The following is a 19767-nucleotide window of genomic DNA, read 5'->3' on the forward strand; positions in this document are numbered from 1 at the left end:
CAAGAAATAATTAGAACACCCGAGTTCCTTTAGCAAAGATACCAGTGTCTAAGTATAGAATTAGTCCATATATCCTTAGGTAGTGTGTAAGGCACTTTAAACTGACTAACTAGGGCGTAAGGTCTGACATTCGTAAGGGGTGAGTTAGTCGAGGGTGTTATGTCCAATGTAGAGGTTATGAGCATCATCCTCGGTATTTTAGAGAGGTGTGAACACTGCGATACAGAATCATTCAGCCACACCATGGTGTATACCATATATTAGAGAGTGGGTATACGAGTATACCCTCTATTGCATTTTTATCAGTTAGCTTGAGCATGAAATGAACAATTTTAGTATGGTTTAGTTGTTAGCGTGGCACTGGTCTAGTTATCTCAGCGTTTGAAATTTGTTTCCTTACGGATATTCATAGATAGAGCTGTTGAGTAGCTTTTGTTCAAATTAGATCTAGACCAGATTCATAGCAGAATATGTCTCGAGTTCTTCTTTGAGGGCATGTATATTTGTAAACCCTATTTTGTATATTTAAGTAAAAAATAATTTAAATGATGGTCTGTATATTTTGATTTATTATTTTGGGAGCTCTCAATTGTAAACTGATTTATATAAATGTTGTTGTTTTATTTCATGATGAGTGTTCATAAATGATTGTTTTAATTGAACTAGTATAAAAAAAAATTGTAAGCCACTCCGGTGGTTCCATGTGGCACTCTGATCGGTCGAATGTGGGTTATACTTGTTTAGGGTATTACATTTAATGGTATCATAGTGTCAGGTTTAGACGTTCCTAGGGCCCGTGGGTTAAAGTCAGAAAAAGTTTATGAATATACATGTCTTTAAGGATATAAAGAGTACTTCTGCTTCTGAAAATGTGATAGTAACTCCTCTATTGTTTAAAATTTCAGAGTTGAGACATGGAGGAGAGCCTATGCCACAGTCAAGAGGGTAAGCACGAGAGTAGGGCTTCCCTTGTAGGAGATTTAGGTGATGATTTTGTCTCTCAGACAGATTTTGAGGAGCCTAGGAAGGCATGGATCGAGGAGGTGACCTACTTTAGAGATCTTACTGATACCCTGAGGCGTATAGCTAGAGCCTTACTTCGGATCCCCCCACCTTACCTACCCAGCCAGTTGAACCAGCCCACCCGCCGTAGTATCGTAGGAGTCTCCTGTAGAGAGGGTTTAAAGGTACGAACCATAAATTTCTTCGACATAGGAGACGATGACCATGTAGTGGCTGATCAGTGGTTGAGAGAGACTCTTAAGACTCTTTGATAGCTACACTTTACCCTTGAGGGTATTTTGGAGTGCGCTACCTCTTTACTAAAAGGTGACATTATAGACTGGTGGGAGACGATAGAGATGTCTTTGGAGCCTGAACGACCTACCTAGGAACGATTCTTTGAGGAGTTTCTCCAAAAATACATAGGGAGGATCATATGGATACTTTGAGAGATCAATTTACCCAGTTGACTCAGGGGAACCGTTCAGTGTTTAAGTATGAGGTTAGAGTTTCTCTGTTTGAGTCAGTATGCACTAAAGCTGGTTTCATCAGAGTACAACTATTGTAGGAGGTTCAGGCAGGGCCTCCATTTAGATATTCTAACTCACCTAGCTGTTGATCCACCAAGAGTGTTTGTCGAGTTGGTTAGTCAGGCAAAACCAGTAGAGAGGGTATTAGGTTGAAAAGCTGTTGAGGTGGAAACTACTTCTAGTTAGACCCGAGGGGTGGTAGGGTCATCAAGACCTTAACAGTCATCAAATAGGAGGAAGGATTCTCAGGGGTCTTAGAGGGCCTCATCAAGTTTGTCTAGCAGGTCTACTTATAATGCGAGCAGATGTAAAGTTCAATCTAGTCAGCGTAGGAGACTGTTGGCCACCCTATCATCTGGAGGTTCTTCGAGAAAATAATTTCATCCCAATTGCCCCACCTATGGTAGAAGACATCAGGAGGTTTTCCGACAGGGGTATAGGGGTTGTTATCATTGTGGTTCCCTGGACTACATCGTGAGAGATTGTCCATAGGCACAGGACGTGACCCCAACCTTGACTTAGAGCTCAACACAGTTAATCCAAAAGGGTAGAAAACCCCAGAGAGGTGGGAATTTTGCATCTGATTAGATTGTTACGGGTACAACCCGATCTGGGGCCAGTGTCAAGCTTAGAGTTACCGCTCGTTAATATACAGTCCGAGCTCAGGAGGATTACGATGCTGTTGATGTAATCATAGGTACCTTTAGCATATTTACTCTTATAGTCACTACTCTAGTCGACATATGATCTACCCAGTCCTATATATGGTATGACCTAGTTCAACAAAAGAATATTCCAGTTAAGAACCTTGAAATAGGAGTTTGAGTGTCCAGTCCTTTAGGATTAAATGTCCTAGTAGACAAGGTCAATCGTAGATGCCCTGTCGAAATTTAAGGTGAGACCTTTTTTGCTGATATTATGAAGTTGCCTTTTAGAAAATTCAATCTGATTTCGGGCATGGACTGGTTATCAGAGCATGATGGGAGTCTGAGGTGTAATTTTTTATGGCTTAAACTCATAAAAGATTATGAAACTAGGATCATTATGTTTGGCAAAAAGCCAAAGGGTGCAAGGATTGTGTTTAGCTTTTAAGGATCAAATAATGTTTGAATAGGGTTACAAAGCCTTCTTGGATCATATAGTTGACACTAAAATTATAGTGTCGAGGATTGAAGACATCCAAATCATTAGAGACTTCCCAAATGTGTTTTCGAAGGAGTTACTAGGATTACCGTCAGATTAGAAGTTAGAAGTTTGACATAGAGGTAATGCTAGGGTCCACTTTAGTGGCCATTGCTCCTTATCGCATGGCACCTATATAACTTAAAGAATTGAAGTCACAATTCAAGAGTTTCTCAAGAAAGGGTTTATCTAGCCAATCATTTCTTCTTTGGGAGCGTTGGTTCTCATCGTTAAAAAGAAGGATGGGTCCATGAGGCTGTACATCGACTACCTTCAGTTTAAAAAGTTGACCATCAAGAACCGTTATCCCCTTCCCATAATCGATGACGTCTTTGACCAGCTTAAAAGAGCATGTTTTTTCAAGATAAACCTGAGGACTGAGTATTACCAGTTAAAGGTTAAAGAAGTTAATATAACAAAGACAACATTTAGAATAAGATACAGTCACTATTAGTTCCTTGTAATACCGTTTGGACTCACTAACGTCTCAGCGGTATTTATGGACCTTATGAACAGGGTCTTATAAGCGAAATTGCCCCACCCACGATCTAGAGCTTGCAGCCGTAGTCTTTGTGCTTAAGATTTGGAGGCACTACTTGTTTGGGGAAAAATGTCATATCTTCACGGATCACAAGAGTTTAAAGTACATGCTTCCTCAAAAGGAGTTAAACTTGAGGTAGTGTAGATAGGTAGAATTGTTAAAGGACTATGATTGTGTTATCGACTATCACCCGGGAAAAGCAAATGCAATAGCTGATACACAAAGTCAAAGAAAATATCAGAGTTAAGAGCCTTATTAGCACTCTTGAGCATATCTAGCTGATACACTGAGTCAAAAGTCGATATCAGAGTAGAACGTGAGTTAGTGAGTGAAGTTAAGAGACTGCAAAGTTCAGTTAGTCGCTTAAGAGCTCAAGTGGAGCAAGTCCACCGAGGTGAAGCCTAGCGTTCGAATTGTGAGATGGTTGTTGTTCTTTAGGGGATGATTATGTGTACCCAAGGTCGAGCAGTTGCTTAATAAGATCCTTCACGAGGCCCATTTTAGTCCACTTCTAGTTCATCCGGGAAGCAATAAGATGTACCAAGAGCTTCAACATCTTTAATTTGGTGAGGTATGAAGAGAGAAGTTTTCGAGTTTATTGCAAAGTGTCTGGTGTGCCAACAAGTTAAGGGGAAACATGAAGTTCCTTCGGGGTTGCTTTAACCGATTCAGATACCGCAGTGGAAGTGGGACAGAACAACTATGAGTTTCGTGATCGGATTACCAATGACGAGACGTAAGCATGGATTTGTTTGGGTGATAGTAGATTAGTTGACTAAGTCTTCTCACTTCTTATCAGTCAAGATGGACTTTACTTTAGAGAGGTTAGCGAAGCTCTACATCCGTAAGATTATGAGATTGCATGGAGTTTCGACTTTGATCATTTAAGACAGAGATCTGGGGTTTACTTCTCGATTTTGGGTAGCTCTTCATGATTCTCTAGGCACCAAGCTCCACTTTAGCACCACGTTTCACCCTTAGACAGATGGTTAGTCAGAGCCCATTATTCAAGTTCTTGATGATATGCTTAGGTACGTCATCATTGATGTTGAAGGTAGTTGGGAGGATCATTTGCCTTTGGTGGAGTTCACATATAATAATAATTATCAATCAAGCATCCAAATGGCCGTACGAGGCTCTTGCTTTTTGAGTTTACGATTTTAATTTCTCATGTTACGTGTGTTATAGTTTGGTCACCTTGAATTATTTACTTTTGCTTATTTTAATTTCCAGCATGTAATTTTAAATATTTTCATTTTGGTCCTAAATATATGTGGGTTTATTACACTTTCAGTGTTTGTAATGTATGATTCTTGTATTATATGTTATGATATTTATTTTACTTGTGACACTAAAAATTCCATTTTTATTATTTAACCCTATATTTGCATAATACAAAAAGTATGTGCATTGAATATTATTAATGTATAAAATATATATCGGTATCATTAAATATAGATATTTGTGTAATTTGTTGCATATAGGTGTAGGGTTTAATTTAAATTAATTTGCATGTAATTGGTAAGCTAATTTACTTTCCATATATTTATTTGATTATAATATTCATATATATATATATATATATATATATATATATATATTCAATTATGGGTTTTGTGTATATATGGTCTAAACGTGTACTAAGATTAAAAATCTATGTTTTTGTTACTTATTGTATACTATATTTAATACGTGTAAGTTATATATGTTGAATTCTTTAAATATATAATTTATTGTATGTATAATCTCGTAATATATTAGTTCACTAATACAACAACTTTTATTTTTTTATTTGCATTTATTAGATTTGATAAGTAGTCTTATTTTTTAGTACTTTCTTAAAATATGTATGTTACATTATTAATTCATAAATACCTATTATTAATATTAAATATTTTTTTTTGAAAATAAATTAGATTACTTAAGTTTCATCCATCTTTGAACTTAATCATTTTTTATTAATATATTACTTTATATTTTGATTATATTTGTGTGTATATATTACACGTAAACATATCATATACTTATGTTTATACTATATTTTTATATATGCATATTAGTTGGCATTTTAGTTGTAGTGTATTGTACTATGTGTTATGTTTTCCATGTAAAACATATATAGTACGCATTTTAAATGATGCATATTTTTTTATCTTTTAATATTTATAATTTAGGTGAATGTACAATTAGAATTAATTACATGACATCATTTTTGTAAAATGTATGAAACCCTCATAAGCATAACTCGACTTAATTCAAATAATTGGACTAAGGGTAATACATTTTCATTTTAAGGTCATTGTGAAGTGATTGTTTTAACGTATAGAAAGTCATTTTCGATAATTTTAAAATGAAAGTGTGCCCCATCAAGTGAAACCCTAAAATTTGACCACACCTAAAATTTAGGAATGAGAGAAAAAGAAATGTCCATCTATTTAAATTCTTCGAGAAAAGATCGTTAGAACTTATAAAAGGTCCGATCTCGACATCTTTAAACAATTGAATATTCTTCTTCTTTATAAAAAATAGGTAATTTTTAATTTAATTTGTTTTATTTTATCATTATACATGCAATTTAAATTAATAATGAATTTTATAATAAAATAGTTGTAACACCCCCAACCAGCATCCAACCTGGATCCGAGTCCGAGGTGTCATATTGACTTTTCAAAACGTTTTCTTTACCATCCAGCTCAGTTGGTAGAGCACAAGGTTCTTAACCTTGAGGTCGTGGGATCGAGTCCCATGGAGGGCATTTTATAATTTGGAGGTCTCTTACGGAAGCTGCTCTCAACCTGGTGTTGGGGGTAGCCTACTATCTTATCTCCCCCTTACCCCATATGTATGGGAAAAAGGGACAGCCATTTTTTTTAAAAACGTTTTCTTTACAAATTGGTAAAATTTTGTATCCATAATTAAAAAAATGAATAATTTTCATTAATTAAAACATTTGGTTTTAAAAAACCTATCAGAGTATAACTAATACAATTTTCTTAGTACATGCCAACAAAATATAACAATCAAAATTCTTTACTGATCTGAACTTCGTAAAGGAGATTCTGATCTGTCTTGCTCCACTTTGCTTCTCTTCTCGCTTTCCAGAACCTACGTGTGAAACACCCACACGCTAAGTCGATGACTTAGTGAGGCATATAAACATATAATGGAAACTTTAACTTATAATCATGTATGAACAATTACTACTATCATGTCATACACAAGTATATATCCATTCATATATCAAATCCATACATGTACATATATAATTATCTTCTTTCTTATCATTATCATATACTTATTATCATTGATACCTCTTATCGTATAATCATGTACTTATCATTTATACACATCATATATTACATATACCATGTTACAAAGGAATACATATATTATCATACGATTTCTACAGTTCATCTCATGTCATATAAGCATATAGAACATACTTATATAAAGTATTTGTTTTTATCTCTATCTTAGCCTATGTACACATATGAGAACTAAAGTTATGCGAGTACTTTGAGGTTGTGTACGCATATGTTGTCACCACAGCTCGTATAAAATCCACTAAGTGGCATACGAAATCTGTGTCCCGAAGAACATAGGTAACTGTCCATATGTCCCGAAGGACATAGGTAAACTATCCATATGTCTCGAAAGACATAAGTAACCCTCAACTCTTGGCATACCAATTATACCTTTAGCTCTCCTGACACTTAACATGGGCATTCTCTTTTATATTAGTCATATCTCATATGCTCATAGCTTTTATCATATAATTCACATCGCATAGCTTATCTTTTGTGATCATGAAATCACATAACTTTGAATCATATTTTCATATAACTCATATAATCCTTTCATATAGTTCATATTTTATTGTCATATTTTGCATATCACATATACTATATTCACATACTTCAATATCCTTGAACTTATTTCACTTTATTATATTAAAACATATATGTTTAGTCTTATGCCTTATCAATACTATCCGTTCATATAATCTCATTTTACCTTATAAGTAAATACTACTTATTTTATCTTACTTTTCTATTTATTCACTTAATTATTTATATCAGTTCACATGGTTTATTATACAACTTATATCACCTTTTCATGTATTACACATATCTTATATCACATAGCTCTTAGTCATAATTTTATATGTTCATATAGTCACATAGTTCATTTCACATAACCTCTTATATTCATATTATATAAAATATAAACTACTAGTTTCTTATCCAGAATATCATATAATATACTGGTAAAGTCTCATAATCCACTTAAACATATCGACTTTCCTATATAACTTATTTGACACATTTGTATACTAATTTATGCCAATATCTCTTAAAGTATATTCTATTCTCATTTTTCATTTAATCACTCAGACTTAATTCATATAATTTATACCTTGTTATCATATAACTATTTATATATCCTTATTCACATGACTTATTACACTAACATATACTTATACAAATCATATAACATACCTAATAATATGTTAACACATATACTCATGCATACATATAATTCATAGCAAACACACATACTACTATCTATGAATTCATGCATTTTACTATTGGAAATAGACTTATCGCAAGTCTTATTTCCCATTAAAGATCATATAATAAATAATGTGCACTCACCTTGGCCTCACTTTCTATCAATTACCCCTATGACTTTCTTTCGTTCGATTAAATTCTAACTCAGTAGTCGATCTGGAACTTGCTTACACTTGATGTCTACATAATCATACATTGATACATATTAGTATTTCAAATGGCATACTCTACTGTTTCATTTCTTAACTAAAGGAAATGTTGCTTTCATTTCTCATTTAAAATAGGTATCGGTATACTATATAGGGTATCGATACATCCCTTAACGTGTGTATCGATACCCTACCTATGTATCGTACACAAATTACATTTGAAGTTTTCATTTTAAGGGGGTATCGATACACTGCCTATGTACTGGTACCCTTTGAATATCTTTTTTGTATTTTACTCCTGATGTATCGGTACCTATTGAATGGGTACTGATACACCCTAGCCCAGAATTACATTTTGAGCACGAAAATCACTTCATTCTAGCTCAATTGTGCCATATTTCAACCCCTTTCATATCCTTAACTTACATACACTTACTTAAACCAATTAATACTTATTCAATACCTTTTTAACTTTAAAATTCAACCCTCTATATAAAATTCAAGAATCATAATCAAATTTCAACATGTTCTAAATCCTATTCTAACACTTCATATTCTTTAATTAGGTCAAATTTAGCCTCAAACTTCAATTACTAATTCTTTTCCAAGATTTCACTTTGAATCCTCTAATCTTTAATCTCTCATAACTTGTTAATCTTTCAGTTTCAACAAACCTTAATCTCTCTTTAAACTTTCTTACTATCCCAAGAATCAAATCCAACTTTAAAACGAAAGAAAATCTTAACTAGAGACCAACTTACCTTATGCATAAACCCACGGTGGAGAGGAAGAAGAAACTAAAGAAGACTCTGGAGAAATTCTCTCATTTCCCACGTGCTTATGTTATTTAAAGGGGAGGATAAAATCTTTCCTTTAAAAAGACCATAATACCCTTCCAATAATCCAACTTTGATATCAAGTCCTAAACAAAATTTCCAAAATAAATGTTTGAACATTTCAAATTTTCTAATTAAACCACTAAACTTTAAATTCTTATAATTATGTTACTGACTCTATTTTTTGGGATGTTATAATAGTAATATTTCTTTATTTAGATTGGAGTGAGAATTGACTACTATAAGGCATGAGATGTAACATCCCAAAAGTTGAGTTAGTGACTAAAATGAAAGTTTTTGAAACTTAGTAATCAATTTTGGAAAAATTTAAAAATTTAGGAGTTTAATTAAAATTACTTTGTGTAGGACTGATTAGTTAAGAATGAAAGATGAGAGGGTATATTGGTCTTTTCCCAAGAAATATTTTTATCTTTCCATTTGGTGGGTATAAAACACATGGAGAAGGAAGATGAAAATAGAAAGAAAAGTCTGGAGACTTATGACTTCAGCTAGCTTCTTCTTCTTCTCTTCCCGTGACTCCTTAACTAAGGTGAGAATGCTTTGAGTTGGTTAATTCTAGTAAGTTTTGAGTTGGTTTTATTCTTGGGATGTTAAGAAAGCTTAAGGGAAGTTTATAGTGGCTAAACACTAAAAGAATTTCAAGTTATGGGTGATTGAAAAAAATGATTTTTAAGTGAATTGATGAGAAAATATTAATAAATGAATTTAGAAGTCATATTTGACTTTTCAAGTGTTTAATTAAGAAGTTAAAAGTAATAGAAGTGAATTAAGAACATGTTAAAAATCTATTAAGATTCTTAGTTTCAAGAATTATTATGAGATAATGAAGATGATGATGTGTTATATGGATATAAAATGATATAAGTATAGTTGAAGTTAATGGTATGAAAGGAGTTCAAAATGAGAGGTTTAAGTAAGCTTTGGTAAATTCTTGGGTTAAAGAAGGGTGTTCTGGGCATGAGGTATCGGTACTGTTCATCCAGTACCGATACTTCAAAGTAAAATAAGTAGAAATTGAGTTTGGGGTATCGATACTGAAGGAATAATATCGATACCATATGATAAAATGTAATGAAATCTTTAAGAAGTATCGATACCTAAAGAGTGGTAACGGTACTAGTTGAAGAGGGTATCGATACCAAGTGTCTAGTATCGATACCATTATCATGTTACAAATTCAGAATGTCAAAATGGTATCGGCACAGAGGAGGGGGTATCGATACCAAAAAAGAGTAGTATCGGTACTGTATTGGGAGTACCAATACTATTGAATATAAAATGTTAAGTTAAATGTTTCATTCAGCTTAAGTTATATTGATTGATTATAAGTAATTCGAACTCCGATATTCAGATAAGTCGTATATTCATGTAGATATCGATCGAAGTAAAGTCAAGAAGATTCGAATCTATAAGAATATACAAGAGTCATAAGTATTCGAATTGGCTAGTGAGGCCCAGGTGAGTGCGTACTAGTAGGAAATATTATTTGATGGAAATTAGACTTGCGATAAGTCTGTTTTTGAATTTTTTTAAAATATGATTGTATGACTAGAATAATGATTATGATTGTCATGTGTGAACATGTCTTGTATGCATTATATGTTATGTGATTATGTGAAGAATAATATAACTTATGTGGTTATGAATTATATGAACACATGTTATGTGATATGATATATATAACTATGAACTAGGAGAATGTTATATGATCTATACAATGATCAGTTATGAGACTATATGTGAAATAAAATGAGTAATATGAGTAAATGTATAAGTGATAAAACAGTTGACTATATGAACATGTGAATATATGTCTATGAGAAGACATAAGAACAAGATAAAATAAAAGTGACAAGAAATATGAAATTACATGAAAAGTTGAAATAAGCTATACGAAAGTGATCTACATGACTATATGTATATGTAATACAAGTTATGTGATATGATAAGTATAAATGATAATGGCCATGTTATGTGATATGAGAGCTAGGGGTATAGTTGGCATGCTAAGAGTCGAGGGTTCTATGTGGTGATTCGGGACATATATGTTATATGAGGTCCTTCGGGACAATTTTATATGCCCCTAGTGGGACTTTATTCGAGCTGTGGTGACAACATATGTGCACAACCTCTATGTACTCACATATCTTTAGTTCTCAGAAGTGTTCATATTCTATTAAAAGACATATTATAAATGAAGTGTATGTGTTCTTCTTGGTGCAATGTATTATATGCTTTGTATAAAGGATAAATATAAGATTATATGATAAATGAGATTAATGATAATGATAAGATTATTGAGTATGACCATGATAATATATGTATATGTATGCATTTTGTTATATGTAATATTATATGAGTGATATGATATGATGGTATGAAATGTTTTTTTGTATTGTTAAGTATTTAAGTTCTATTATATGTTTTATTATGCCTCACTAAGTCAATGACTTAGCGTGTGAGTGTTTCACACATAGGTTTCGAGAAGATGAAAAGGGATAGAAGATAGGCAAGTCAGGTCAACTTCTCATTTATAAAGATCACATCAGAAAAGACTTGAATCATATGTATTTTGTTTTACTGAAAGTAGTTGGCATGTAATTTAAAGATTTGGAACAAGTATGCTCTGATAGGTTTCGTAAAATCATATGTGTTATATAATAGAAATTATTCGGTTTTATTGTAAATGTTTAATTGAATTTTTAGTTATTTTGTAAAAGAAAACGATTTGAAAAGTCAATGTGACACCTCAGATTCGGATACAGGTTGGGGATGTTACATTTAATGGTATCAGATCTAAGGTTTAGCAAATTCTAGGATTAAACCGAAGCCAAACGAGTTTTAAAATATGTACAATCCAACTCGAAGTGAAAATTTTCTGATATGATAGAGTAAGTAGTGTGATGTCTTGTTAATGGAGTATGATTATTATGTTATATTAGAAGCATAGTAATGAAAGTTACGAAGTGAGCGAAAGGTGATAGACCTGATGGTGGTAGTAATTCACCTGTCCTGGTCAGGCAGGATGAAGAACGAACACCTCAGGAAGTTCCTTATAAGATAAATGTTATTTTCAGAAAGTTGAAAACACGTTAGAATAGCGTTAGAGGGTCTCCACTGCTTTGAATCAGAGAAGTTATATGAGAAGCTTCATTATTATGTGGATAAGATAGAATATGGTTGATAAATGTCACCATAAAAATGTTAAAAGATCAAATGATGTGGATTTAGATATGGTGGTGTATTCTGATTATGTAGATGTGATTTAGTCAAAGAGATAAGGACTCATATATCTGAAGGATGCTAAGAATGTAGTAGAAAATTTTGAGATGATAAAAAGAATAAGTGTATTGTGATTCGAACAACGATTTTACTAGAATAAGATTTGCGCAAGAAGTGTGGATTATCAGAATTATAAAGCTATGATAAAGATGGGCAATCAGAGATAAGTATAAGTGATATGAAAAGAGTATGAGAGCATGAAGGAAAAGATATGATTTTTGTTACCAAAATATCTTGATTTTGGGAAGTAATAAATAGATCAGGAAATGAAAGAGTATGTCAAGAGTGATATTGAGGTGAACATTTGTTAGAAAAGTAAGAAAGGTTATATGAAAAGATTGTTTGATTTCGTAAGGTATATGTCGTAATTATATCTGATGAAGATTTAAGGTTGTGTTTATTGGTCAAGTAGAAGTAGTTAGAAACAGATAAAGATTTATTTATATGTATTAAGAAAGTTTAAGATACAGTCGAATGATTATATTGACTTTGATCAAGTTGTTAAGGAAATGTATGTTATTTTTGAAATGAAAATGGATTAAAGGTTGAGTTATTATTGTAAGGCAATTAGAGAATGGTGAAAGAAATCAATTGACTAATGATCGTGAATGGTAAGGATTGAGATTTATGTCTATGTGATGGGTGACATTATATGGATTTATAAAGGTCGAATGTAGATGAAGAATTGAGTGAGGAAAAGGTAAGTATTTTAGAGGTAAACAAGAAAGATTAAGTAAAGGAACCAACTTGAGAACATTAGAAGATATGTGTAGGCAGTGTTCTTATCGATTTGTGCAGTAAAAATTCGAGGACGAATTTCTTAAAGGGAGGGGGATTTGTAACATCCCAAAAGTTGAGTTAGTGACTAAAATGAAAGTTTTTTAAACTCAGTAATCAATTTTGGAAAAATTTAAAAATTCAGGGGTTTAATAGAAATTACTTTGTGTAGGATTGATTAGTCAAGAAAGAAAGATGAGAGGGTATATTAGTCTTTTACCAAGAAAAATTTTTATCTTTCCTTTTGGTGGGTATAAAAAACGTGGAGAATGAAGAGGAAAATAGAAAGAAAAGTCTGGAAACTTATGAGTTCAACTAGCTTCTTCTTCTTCTCTTCCTGTGACTCTATAGCTAAGGCGAAAATGCTTTCAGTTGGTTAATTCTTGTAAGTTTTGAGTTGCTTTTATTCTTGGGATGTTAAGAAAGCTTAAGGGAAAATTGTGGCTTAACACTAAAAGAATTTCAAGTAATGGGTGATTGAAGAAAAATGGTTTTTAAGTGAATTGATGAGAAAATGTTAATAAATGAATTTAGAAGTCATATTTGACTTGTCAAGGGTTTAATTAAGATGTTAGAAGTAATAGAAGTGAATTAAGAACATGTTGAAAATCTAGTAAGATTCTTGGTTTCAAGAATTATTATGAGATAGTGAAGATGATGATGTGTTATATGGATATATAATGATATGAGTAAGTATAGTTGTAGTTAATGGTATGAAAGGAGTTCAAAATTATAAGTTTAAGTAAGCTTTGGTAAATTCTCGAGTTAAAGAAGGGTGTTACGGGCATGAGGTATTGGTATACTGAAGGAACAATATCGATATCATATGATAAAATGTAATGAAATCTTTAAGAAGTATTGATACCTAAAGAGTGGTATCGGTATTGGTTGAAGAGGGTATCGATACCATTATCATGTTACAAATTCAGAATGTCAAAATGATATCGATACCGAAGTGGGCTATCTGTAATATCCTCAATATCGGATTAGTGACTATATTAAAAAATTTTAGAAATTGGTGATTAAAGTAGGATAATTGAATAGTTCAATGATTTATTGGAAATATATGATGAAGGCTATTTAGTAATTATGGAATGAATTAAAGGGTAAAATGGTCAATTGATAAGTAAAATTTTTATTCTTTCTTTATAAGAAAAGGGAACCACGTGGAAAGTGAGAGATTTCTCTAGAGTTCTCTTATTCTCCTTTCTTCTTCTTCACGTGAAAGCCAAGAGCAAAGGTAAGTTTGATTTAGCTGTTGATTTCTTGAATTTTTAAGTTTGGTTTGAGTCTTTGGGGGTTATATAATCTTAAGGAAAGTTTATATAAGTTTAAAACACCAAGAAGAGAAAATTAGAAAGGAATTTTTATTAAGAGTTTATAAATGAATTTTTATTATAAAAAAGTTTTTGAAGTTCTAAGGATGAATTTGACTTGTCAAGGGTCTACTTAAGAAGTTAGAAGCAATAGAATTGAATTTGGAACATGTTGAAAATTTAGTGTAATTCTTGATTTACATATGGAGAATATGATTTTGATGTTAAAGAGGTGATTAATGAATAGAAATGAGTTTGAATATGAGTATGTAAGTTAAGAATAAGAAAGAGGATGATATATGAAGTAATTAAGCTGAAAAGAGTGGATTCTCGGGCATAAATTGGAATTCTGAGCTAGTGTGCATCGGTATACATTCATCATGTATCGATGCATCAAGGGTAAATTTCCAGAAATTGTTCAGTGTGTATCGATGCACAGGAAGTGCATCGATGCACCCCATAAAAATGGAAACATCGAATGCAATTAGTGCATCGATGCATAAGGAGTGCATCGATGCACATGTTAAGGGATGCATCGATACACTGTAGAATGCATCGATGCACTTCAAGGGGAAATAGAAATAAACCTTTATTTTGGTCTAAGAAATGATAGATTAGAGTATATTATTTGGATACTAATATGTATCAATATATGATTATGTAGATATCAAACACGAACAAGTTCCGGTTTGATCATCAAGTTAAGATTCGATCGAAAGAAAGGAAATCATAAAAGGGGATCGAAACTTAGTGAGGCCAAGGTGAGTGCATATTCGATAGTATATGATGATTGATGGAAATAAGACTTATGACAAGTCTATTTCCTATAGTGTTGCGTATGAATTTATGAATAGTAACTTGTGTTTAATATGAGTGTGTGTATGCTTGTTTATATGAACTGATTTGTTCTTGTATGTGCTATGTGATTTCTTTAAAGAAACTATTAAGTGATGATAAGAAAATATAAAATAAGTTAAGAAATTAAATAAGTATAAAGGATAAGTTAAGTGATAAGATCTATGTGAATATGAAAATGATCTATGTACATATGTGATATATATATATGATATACAGGAACATATGTGAACAAGAGATAAAAATGATATACATGTTATATGAATACATGGGAAGTGTTATAAGATAAGTGACATATGAATATGAAATCATATGAATAGTGATATGTACATGTGAATATGTGACATGATAGATTGCTAATGCCCATGTTATGTGTAAAGAGAGCTAGAGGTATAGTTGGCATGCCAAAAGTCGAGGGTTCATAGGTCATTCGGGACATACAGTGGTCCTTCGGGACATTTCATAGTGGTCCTTCAGGATAAATTCATAGCCCCTAGTGGGACCTCATACGAGCTGTGGTGACAGCATAGTGCACAACCTCAATAGACTCACATATCTACAGTTCTCACATGTATACATGGGCTAAAATAAAGGATATAATATGAGAAAAATGCTATGTGATACTATATGTTTGTTTGGTAAAATGATGTGTATGTATGTGAAATTATGATAATAAGATGATAAAGTTATGAAGTGAGGGATGACATGTGCGCATATGGATAATTAATTTATAGATGAATATATGAAATGTGCATAGTAGGAATTAGTGTATATATATATGTGGGTGTGATGCTTGTATGTGATATGTTAGTAGAAATTGTTCAAGAATGATTATGAGTTAGAGTTTTATTATATGTTTTATACCTCACTAAGTTAATGACTTAGTGTGTGATTGTTTCACACGTAGGTATGAGAAACGAGAGTGGAATAGCGAGAAGCAAGACAGATCAATATTTTCCTTACGATGATCATATCAGAAACATATTGAACATATGCATTTTATTTATAGAGTTAGTTGACATGTAGTTACAAGATTTTAAATTGAATATTCTCTGATAGTTTTAAAGAAACAATTTGATTGTAATTATTAATGTAAAATACTCATTTTCTTAAATGATGAAATTAAGATTTTAGTGGATTTGTAAAGAACAGAGTTTTAAAAAGTCAATGTGACACCTCGGACATAAGAACTAGGTGAATGTTTATATGATCTATACAATGATCAATTATGAGACTACATGTGAAATGAAATGAGTCATATGAGTACATGTATATGTGATAAAATGGTTGACTATATGAACATGTAAATATCTCTATGAGAAGACATAAGAACAAGATATAAGAAAAGTGACAAGAAATATGAAATTATATGAAAAGTTGATATAAGCTATACGAAAGTGATCTACGTGACTATATGTATATGTGATACAAGTTATGTGATATGATAAGTATAAATGATAATGGCCATGTTATATGATATGAGAGCTAGGGGTATAGTTGGCATGCCAAGAGTCGAGGGTTTTATGTGGTCTTTCGGGACATATATGTTATATGTGGTCCTTCGGGACAATTTTATATGCCCCTAGTGGGACTTTATTCGAGCTGTGGTGTCAGCATATGTGCACAACCTCTATGTATTCACATATCTTTAGTTCTCAGAAGTGTACATGTGCTATTAAAAGACGTATTATAAATAAAGTGTATGTGATGTTATGTGTGCTTCTTGGTGCAATGTATTATATGCTTTGTATAAAAGATAAGTATAAGATTATATGATAAATGAGATTAATGATAATGATAAGATTATTGAGGATGACAGTGATAATATATGTATATGTATGCATTTTGTTATATGTAATATTATATGAGTGATATGAAATGTTTTTTGGTATTGTTAAGTATTTAAGTTCCATTATATGTTTTATTATGCCTCACTAAATCAATTACTTAGCGTGTGAGTATTTCACACGTAGGTTCCAAGAAGATGAAAAGGGATCGAAGATAGCCAAGCCAGGTCAGCTTCTCATTTCTAAAGATCAGATCAGAAAAGACTTGAATCATACGTATTTTTTTTATTGAAAGTAGTTGGCATGTAGTTTAAAGATTTGGATCAAGTATGCTCTTATAGGTTTTGTAAAACCATATGTTTTATGTAATAGAAATTATTCGGTTTTATTGTAAATGTTTGATTGAATTTTTAGTTATTTTGTAAAAGCAAACGATTTAAAAAGTCAATGTGACAAATTGGATTCAGATCCGGTTCGGATACGGGTTGGGGGTGTTATATGAGAGGTATTTTCTTCTCAATAGGAAATAATTAAATATTGTCATTTTTTGTCCTAAAGTTCAAAGAATATTATTTGAAGGGATATTAATTTAAATTGAATTTGAACTTGTAAGATTCATTGCAAAGACAACTAATTAATTGACTATGTATCGATTTAGGACGCTGTGGGGGTGCTAATCATTCCCCACGCGTAATCAACTCCCGAACTTAATTTTTGATAAGTAGACGTTAAAATGTTGTTTTAATAAATTTTAATTTAAATGTTATTAAAATGACAAAATGTTTTGGGTGCCCAATCACACCCTAATTAAAAGATTTGTGGCGACTCATCAAACCATATTTTATTTTGATTTTTAAAAGGAAACGCAAAATTAATCCAGCTAAGAAATTTATTAATCACTTAAAAATTAAATTTGCTTTCTAATAAATCATTTTGACAATAACACAAACTTGATAATGAAAGAAGGCGAAAATGACAAGATTGAAAAAAATCAAATTAAAAAAACTCGTTAAGAAAACGAGCAAACCCGATGAAAACATAAGCTTGTTAATGGAAGAAGAAAGCAAAAGTGTTGCTCATGATTCCATTATTGCAGACAATTCTAACATGTCTGATATCATATACTAAATGTTTGAATTTTTTTTCTAAATGCACCCTTTGTCGCTGTACTTTACTCACTCTACTTTTAATTTTTCTAATTTACTCATTTAATTTTCGAAATGTTCATATTTTGATCACTATAAATTATTTTATAAGTATTTTCATATGACGTGACATGTTTTATTACTATTTAATATAAACATAATTTAAAATATAAAATAAAGTCAGAAGGTGGTCGAACACCACCGTCGATCGCCATCGACCTCCGTATATGGTGGCTGTTAGATCTCAAATTTCATGGGTCGGTTCGCCTCAACCTCCCGAATCCGAATCTGGCGGTTGTTTCATCCAAAATTTCCCAAAACCAATGAGTCTCGACTGCAACATTTCAGCTTCCTCAGTTTCACTCTTCAATTTGTGGACTTCAGAGCATGTTCCGAAAAAATAGAGGTCAGATCAAACTCAAAGTGTCGAGACGAAGCGACCCGTAAAATTTGAGACTGAACGGCTATCATCTAAGACGGTCAACGATGAGCAATAATGGCGTCCGACTACCTTTTATTTTTATTTTATATTTTAAATTATTTTTATATTAAATGTCATCATATGAAAATAATAATAATAAATGTCACATCATATGAAATAATAATAAAATAATTAAAAGCGGTCAAAATATGAGTAATTTGAAAGTTCAATGAGTAAATTAAAAAATTGAAAATATGTATCCGTTTATTTGCTGTAAACAAAAGTAATATGAGAAATCGAAGTCACAACAACAACGTATGAATCTTAAATTAGAAGTAGTATAAAGACCGCCGATGCATTTAAGTTAAGCTGTGATGCCTTTTGGAGGCGGTGATCCCCTTGCTCACGGCATAAGCCGCCGCAAGAGGAACAGTAGCAATCGCACCGACAACCGGAAATATAAACGTCAGTCGTTTAATATGGCCCATGATCTGTTTACTTTCGGCAAAGCCCGTCTTGCAATGCACGGCGAAGTCCTCGCAGTTGTTCGATAAGAGGTTGTAGCTGCCAAAGCCGCCGTGTTCGAGCAAATGGGCGGCGGAGGCGAGGACTTCGTGTGGTGGCCTGGCGGCGCGTATGCAGCACGTACCGTTCTTTTTGAATTTGTGTTCGAAATAGGAAACGCCATACTCATAGACCTTAAGCTTTTTGCCAGCAAGGAAGCAATAAATGCAGATTTTTGCTATTTCGCCATTGATAACCCCCTTGTTTATGCATTCCTTGCATGTATACGGTTGAATCTTCTTTGCCTTTCCAGCCAGATGAATCACATATTGTCACCCACATAGATTCCTGAGGACTCAATTGAAAACATCAAAAAATTATTGGTTTAAAATGTAGTTATAATCTAGTTAAGATATTATTTTTAATTTCGAAATACTAATGTTTGTCTTGATCTATATTCAATTTTATTATTAATGGTTAATATATATATATATATATATATATATATATATATATATATATATATATATATATAGGGTTGGTCCATTTGGCTGTATAGGAATGAGGTGCTGCTTAATAAGAAACCCTGCTGTGTGAGTCATTTGTTTGCGACTACCATGCTTAGGATTGGGTTGTGTTGTAAATGTAAATGGCCGTCATCAATTTCAAACATTCTGGACTTCACTCGGCGTCCTAACCTGCATATTGTTTCAAACTGAAGGGGCAGATAGCCATTTTATATGTCAGAATTTTGTATTCCTACGTAGTGGATATACCATGTCCTGTTGTACATGTTGGTGAGGGGTAAAGGAGTGAGATTCTGATTAAGTTATATCGTTGAGCATTGA

This window comes from Hibiscus syriacus, unplaced genomic scaffold (assembly GCF_006381635.1).
Source record: "Hibiscus syriacus cultivar Baekdansim isolate YM2019G1 unplaced genomic scaffold, ASM638163v2 tig00002799_pilon, whole genome shotgun sequence".
Classification (NCBI taxonomy): Eukaryota; Viridiplantae; Streptophyta; class Magnoliopsida; order Malvales; family Malvaceae; genus Hibiscus; species Hibiscus syriacus.